The sequence below is a fragment of the Scylla paramamosain genome, chromosome 11, assembly GCF_035594125.1.
Source record: "Scylla paramamosain isolate STU-SP2022 chromosome 11, ASM3559412v1, whole genome shotgun sequence".
Taxonomy (NCBI): domain Eukaryota; kingdom Metazoa; phylum Arthropoda; class Malacostraca; order Decapoda; family Portunidae; genus Scylla; species Scylla paramamosain.
The window spans coordinates 25,661,023-25,668,522 of NC_087161.1; the positions used below are offsets into that span (position 1 = coordinate 25,661,023).

The 7,500-nt window shown below is 40.1% G+C and overlaps 1 non-coding gene across 1 annotated transcript; it reads right to left on the reverse strand.

The window, feature by feature from the left end:
- Positions 1 to 5,159: 5,159 nt before the first annotated feature.
- Positions 5,160 to 5,234, reverse strand: Trnai-gau (transfer RNA isoleucine (anticodon GAU)). The gene has a single exon. It is a non-coding gene; the product is annotated as a tRNA-Ile (tRNA).
- Positions 5,235 to 7,500: the final 2,266 nt, after the last annotated feature.

The following is a 7,500-nucleotide window of genomic DNA, read 5'->3' on the forward strand; positions in this document are numbered from 1 at the left end:
AGAGAGAGAGAGAGAGAGATGGCAAGAAATTGGTTCCCAGGCAGTGGTGGATGACTGGGAGAGACTCTGTGATCATTTGGTGCTGAGTCAACGTTTTCAAGATTAGATGGATGCGGAGATGGGAGTGGTAAGTGGATATAGGTGTGTGTGTGTGTGTGTGTGTGTGTGTGTGTGTGTGTGTGTGTATGTATGTGTGTTGTACGTATATAAGGAGTGTCACATGAAGGCTTGCTGACTTCTTGTGGTTGCCTTATTTATTTATTTTTTATTTATTTACTTTTTTTGTGTATTTAGGAAAAGTGACGAGGGACGAATTTGAATGAAAAGAGAAGAAGAAAGTTTGTTCGTATTGTTATTCTTCCTCCTTTCTCTTCCTTCCTCCCTTTCTCCTCCTCCCTCAAAATAGATAAATAAAAAATGGTAGGAATGAGGAAAAGGATTATCAGTTTTCTTATGTCCTTCTGTTACTGGATGAATTGATTGATTGGAATTACATACATCGCCACAACACCGAGGTCACACGGCGCCTTGGTGAGAGAAAGTGGAACATGTAATGCGTTTTGCAACCAGGAAAAAAAAAAAAAAAATAAAAAAAAGGAAAAAAAGGAAACAAGAAAGACAAGTACGAACAACAAATAAAAAAAAAGAGACAACAGCAACAGAAAAAAAGTAAGAACAAGGACAACAGAAAAAAAAGGAAGAAAATGATAACAATAATAATAAATGATAATAATACATGAATGAGTAAACGAACGAACTAGAATGTGTGAATAATATGAATGTGTGTGTGCGTGTGTTTGATTAGGCCACGGGACGATGGGAGGTGATCTGGTGGGAGGGGGTGGGGGAGACTATGGGATGATGGGAAGTGAAGAATGAGATGATGATGAGTCGTTGAAGTGATGGAATGTTAAAGGGGGGATGTGTTAATGAGGAGATGAAGTGATGAACGCTGACAACTGTGTGTATGTATGTATGTATGTATGTATGTATATATGTGTGTGTGTGTGTGTGTGTGTTTGCATAGATGCCGACTCTGTCATAGGGAGAAAGCTTTGTGTTTGTGTGTGTGTGTGTGTGTGTGTGTGTGTGTGTGTGTGTGTGTGTGTGTGTGTGTGTGTGTGTGTGTGTGTGTGTGTGTGTGTGTTTCTCCCTAGCTTTGTTCTCGTTTCCTTCCCTTTGTCTTCACCAGCAAGCAGGAGGAAGAGGAGAAGAAGAAGGAGGAGGAGGAGGAGGAGGAGGAGGAGGAGGAGGAGGAGGAGGAGGAGGTTGAGGTAGGAATGTTAAAGAGAGGGCCTGAGACGAACGGAGGAGAGAGAGAGAGAGAGAGAGAGAGAGAGAGAGAGAGAGAGAGAGAGAGAGAGAGAGAGAGAGAGAGAGAGAGAGAGAGAGAGAGAGAGAGAGAGAGAGAGAGAGAGAGAGAGAGAGAGAGAGAGAGAGAGAATTTCCTCCTGTCCCTGGCTGTCACCACGATCGCCTCCCCTTCCCTTCCCTTCCCTTCCCTTCTCTTTCCTTTCCTTTCCTTCCCTTCCCTTCCCTACCCTTTCCTCCCCTCCCTTCCCTCCCCTCACCGCCTCGCCGGCCACAAGCGAGGGACGCCGCGCCGCCTTCCTTAATCAATTTGTGCCAATTACAGGAAATTACTCCAAGAAGATTTGCCGTTTTGGAGTGACTAACTTTGCGGCTTTTTTTTTTCCTTTTCTTTCCCTTATTTAGTACAATTTCTTTCCTTTAGTTCTCTATTTCCTTTTCCTTTTTTTTTTTTTTATTTTCTTGTAGCAAATCACGTAAAATTTATCGTACATATTTTTGTGTGTATTATTTATTTATTTATTATTTCATTGTTTTTTTTTTAGTATTGCTTTTCTTTTGTCTTTTCTTTTCTTTTTTTTTTTAAGAGGTCACAATTTTTTTCTGTCATATATTAGCGGTGATTATTATTTTTCTTATACATTTATCTATTTATTTGTTTATTTTTGGTTTACCTGTATTTATTTACCTAATCTTTTATTTTCTTTTTGCTACAATTTTCAAGTTTTTTTTGGTTAATTTTGTTATTTTGTTCATTTTCCTGTTATTGTATTGACTTAAGTGGCTTATTTCTTGAAGAGGCACTGCATTATAACGCTTTACTTCACTGCTCTCTCTCTCTCTCTCTCTCTCTCTCTCTCTCTCTCTCTCTCTCTCTCTCTCTCTCTCTCTCTCTGTGTGTGTGTGTGTGTGTGTGTGTGTGTGTGTGTGTGTGTGTGTGTGAAGATACTATCATAATACCACACCTTTGCTAGTATATTTCGGGACACAGAGGGAGAGAGAGAGAGAGAGAGAGAGAGAGAGAGAGAGAGAGAGAGAGAGAGAGAGAGAGAGAGAGAGAGAGAGAGAGAGAGGGCCTGGCGTGTAAGGTTTCCATTCCTTCTTTGGCACATTTTTTTTTTTTTTTTGGCAGGTTTCCTTAGTAATGAGTGGCACCCTCCCTCTCCGTCTCCCTCTCTCCCTCTCTCCCTCTCTCCCCAGCACGCACGAGGGGAAGGAAGGGAAAGAGGGGAGACACACCACGTTTTCTGATTAGTCTCTCTATTCTTTCCCCTTTGTTTCCCCTTCTGTTAGTCAGTAAGGCCTTTATTGAGAAACACTTTGCTCTCTCACCGCGATTATTTTCAAAGGCCTATGAGATGATTAGCCACGTTGTCAAGTGTGTATCTCCTACTAACAATGTAGAAATCTTGTTGATCTGTCAGTAGAGTCACAGAAACATCTTTAAAAACCCTTGTAAAATATGTATAAATCTTGTTAATCTGCCAGTAGAATTATAGAAGCGTCCTTAAAAAAAAAAAAACCCGTGTAACTTCAACTCAGAGCCTTTTCAAAGTAGTGGAGATGCAACGCAGAAGTGTTATTGGGGAGTTGGGGAGAGGGAGGGGAGGGGGCGTTACATTGCGTTGGTGTAAAAGAAGTGAGAGGAATGCTTGAAGGAATGAGGCATAAAACGAGAAAGGGAGGTAATGAAAACTGCGCCTGATTAATGTCTCCCTTTTCTTTTTTCCTCCCTCTGTCTCCCTAGTCAATTAGTAAGGGGAAAGGGGTGATAAACTGTGATGGTGCAAATAGGAGAAAGTGAGAGGAATGTTTCTGGGGGGAATAAGGCATAAAGGAAAAGGGAGATAATGAAAACTGCTGCTCATTAATGTCTCCCTTTTTCCTTTAGTCTCGTCATCTGTTTGTCTGTTAGTCAGGGGGGACAGACTGTGTTGGTACAAGGAGAAAGTTACAAGAGTGTTTGGAGGAATGAGCCATAAAGGAAGAGGAAACAAATGGAAAAGACACTTGATTAATTTCCTCTTTTCCTTTTACTCTTCTGCCTCCTTTAGTGAATCAGTCAGGAAGGGAAAAAAGATAAGTAAGAAGAGTGGATGTACAGGGGGAAGGATGTATAAGAGATGGGTCGATGTTCGTTTAGTGAATCAGTCAGGAAGGGGAGAGATAGAGTCTTTAGGTGAAGGTAAGTAAACAAAGTAAGAAGAATGGATGTATAAGGGGAAGAATGTATAAAAGAAGAGTCGATGTTACGTAGATAAAATAGCTTCGTTTAGTGAATCAGTCAGGAAGGGGAGAGATAGAGTTTTCAGGTGAAGGTAAGTAAACAAAGTAAGAAGAACAGAAGTGACAGAAGGATTATATAAAAGAAAAGCAGGTGTTAGATAGAATAGCGTCTTTCTATGTTTATTTATTTATTTATTTATTTATTTATTTATTTATTTATTTTATTTATTTATTTATTCTTTTTTTTTTTTCCTGCTTGTCCCGGAGGCCGAACAAAAACTTGGAGGCCGATCAAATATTTGGAGGAAAAGTCTCCTAATTTTCTGCTCCTAAAAAAAGTAAAGTAAAGATTATTCCCTTTATTCCCGGAAATGTTTCGAAGTTCCTGTTTTAAATGAGCTCAGGTCCTAAGAGGGAGTAAAAAAACAAACAGACAGAGAGTTCCAGGCCTTACTAGAGTGAAATGCAGGAAAGAGGGATTCATTAACTCTTGCATTATTGATCTGGTTGCCTGAGGAAGAAAATAAGAAAGTCGGCTGAAGTTATTAATTTTCTTGCTGTTGTTATTTATTTATCCATTTTGTAAGATGTATATTTTCGTCTTTTACCATTTTTTTCCCAAGTTATCTTTTTTTTTTCTGAATGTTATATTTTATTGCTTTTTACTTACTTTAGTTTCTTTTCTTTTCCAGGATGTCTTTCCCCCACCGGATGTTCTTTCATGCAGGTTAGTAATCAGCACAGTAAATTTTCCCTTGTGTCACACCCCACCTCAGTCTTCCGTGCTTCCTTTGAGGTGAAACGCGTCTATTTTAAGAGTTACCTGCATTGATTCACACGACAGTCTCTCTCTCTCTCTCTCTCTCTCTTTTTCTCTCTCTCTCTCTCATATGTGAATCTTGCTTTCCTTACCTTTCCCTTTCCTTCCTTTCTCTTCTTCCATACCCCACTGCCTCCACTCCTTTCCTTTTTTTCCCCTTCTCTTTTTTTCCCCATACCCTATTCCCTCCTTTCCTTTCCCTCCCTTCTTTACGTCATGTTCACAAACAATTCCTACACCCTTCTCCTTTTTCCTTTCTTCTCTCTCTCTCTCTCTCTCTCTTCACAAACAATGCCTAACCTTACTCCCTCCTTTCCTTCCTTTCCTTCTCTCTCTCTGTCACGTTCACACACACAACCCGATCACCACAACACTCCCCTGTCCTGTCATCACACACACACACACACACACACAAACAGAACAAATCACATGCTTCTCTCTTTGTCTCTCTCGCCTTCAGTCTTTTTTTTTTTTTTTAACACGAGCACTTTTCCTCTTTGGGGGGCGTGTGTAAGGACAGGTGTGTGTGTGTGTATGTGTTTGGGCTCAGTACCGCGATGGCCACACGTGTCACAGGGAGGTGGACCAGGGATGACACATTGTTTAGTAGTAGTAGTGGTGGTGGTTGTCAGTCAATAAATTTTGCGTGTATCTACTCAAGCCATCACTTGGAGGACTGGTTCTACTTTGATCTTTCACCCTTGACACCCTTGAGTTTATTTATTTATTTTTTACAACTGATATAGAGTTCGGGTTCGGTTAGTTATAGCCTCCACTGCCTTGGATAAATAAAGAATGAGCGTGGCCCGCATGGGGGGTCGAACCCACGACCTCCGCGTTATCAGCACGGCGCTCTAACCAACTGAGCTAACGGGCCTTGGGATGCGATGAAAGATAGTGATTACCTCTACAATATTGGCGAGGGGGCACTGAGGTATTTCTCCATTTTCTATTTCTATTTTTTTTATTGATGGAAGATGGAAATAAGGGTAGGAAATTAAATATATATGATTATTGATAAAAGAGAGAGAGAAAGAGAGAGAGAGAGAGAGACGATTATTGGTAAAGGGACCGATATTAAGGTATGGGTGACGATAAATGTGATGGGTCGTGATAGGAAGTGACAGCCGATGATGGGAGGGAATGGAAGGAGATGGGAGATGAAAGGAGTGATCATTGGCAGCTGGAGTGCTGGTGATGGTAGTGAAAGAGGAGGTGGTGGTGGTGATGGGAAGTGATGGTGAGGGAACTAAATAAAAACTATTGAAGAAGAAGAAGAAGAAGAAGAAGAAGAAGAAGAAGAAGAAGAAGAAAAGGAAGAGGAACAGCAACAACAACAACAACAGCAAAACAAATATAAGAACAAGACCACCGAGAACGAAAACGAAATAAGTAGAGAGAGAGAGAGAGAGAGAGAGAGAGAGAGAGAGAGAGAGAGAGAGAGAGAGAGAGAGAGAGAGACTTTCAGCAGTTCTTCGTGTTATGCCGCGCTGTTCTCTCGCTCACTTCTAAAGTTCCCACTGTATCCAACGACTCCCTTATAGAGCCATACAACCTCTCTCTCTCTCTCTCTCTCTCTCTCTCTCTCTCTCTCTCTCTCTCTCTCTCTCTCTCTCTCTCTCTCTCTCTCTCTGTATTTTTTCTTGTTCTCGTTATTTTTGTTGTTCTGCGTTATGTTGTTGTTGTTGTTGTTGTTGTTGTTGTTGTTGTTGTTGTTGTTGTTTAATTAGTTTCCTTTCCAAATTTCTTTTTTTTCTCTAAAGGTTTCTGTATTCTTTTTGTACAGTCACGAGAGAGAGAGAGAGAGAGAGAGAGAGAGAGAGAGAGAGAGAGAGAGAGAGAGAGAGAGAGAGAAAGAAAGAGAGAGAGAGAGAGAGAATTACATTTTTCCTCACACACCTAACCTTCAGTACCTTTATAGGCATTGCGAGGACTTTTAAAGATCATGTCGTACACTCCTTTATATATATACGTTTATCTGTCTATCCTTTCACCTGTCATTTATTTACATCTGTTGTCTACTTATTCATTATTGTTTTCTTCTTGTGTGTGATGCCATTCTTCCACCAGTAAATAATAATAATAAATAATAATAATAATAATGATAATAATAATAATAATAATAATAATAATAATAATAATAATAATAATAACAATAATGAAATAAAGATTAATTTTGATATTGTGAGTGCATATTATCGCTTGAAAAGTCTAACTATCCTCTTTCTGTGCACAGCCTCCCTCTAATAGCGAACTCAGTGATGTTACATATTCTTGCGTCATTTTTAATTATGTTGGTGGTGGTGAGTAACCACAGGATGAGGCACCACACACACACACACACACACACACACACACGCAGTCGTCTAACCAGTACAATCTTAAGCTGATTATGTAAACCTGACCTGACCTGACCTGACCTGACCTCTCCTTTCAAGACACTTCTCATGGTAATTTTATTTAGACTTGCCTTGTGATCGTTCGGTTTAGGTTAGGTTAATTTACAAAGAAAAGGAAAAAAAAAATGCATGTCTACTTAACTTAAAACACTTCATATTCTTACGTAATCTAGCCTGACTTAATTTACCCTCAATCTAACCTAACCTAATCCAGTCTCTCAATATGCATATTTACTCAATCATTTTAGTGCTAGACAAATTTCCTCGTATTTACAACTTTTTAGGTACTTTTTTATTTATTCTTTTTAATTTTCCTACAGACTAGATATAATTTAGTTCTGGAGGGGAGAGGCTAGGAAAGACAAAATTTCTCTCTCTCTCTCCCTCTCCTACTTATCTACCCATCCATCCATCTATCCACCCACCCATCTACCCGTCAACACACCAAGCTAACAACCCGCTAAAAAGACAAACCACGTCAACAAAATACTCCTCTTTACCACCTTGCTGCACGTTACTAGACACATGACCTTCCGAACCAAGCCCTTCAAGACCACTGGGTAAAGTTAGCAGTACCTCAAGGCTGATTGCTGCGTCCCTTCGCCCTCACGTGTTCAGACCCACACTAAACTCCCAGGCACCTATTTAGCACGGTGGTGGTGGTGGTGGTGGTGGTAGTCATAACACTTATCTAAGATTTACTTATACCATGGAAGGAAGGAAGGAAGGAAGAGAAGGAAGGAA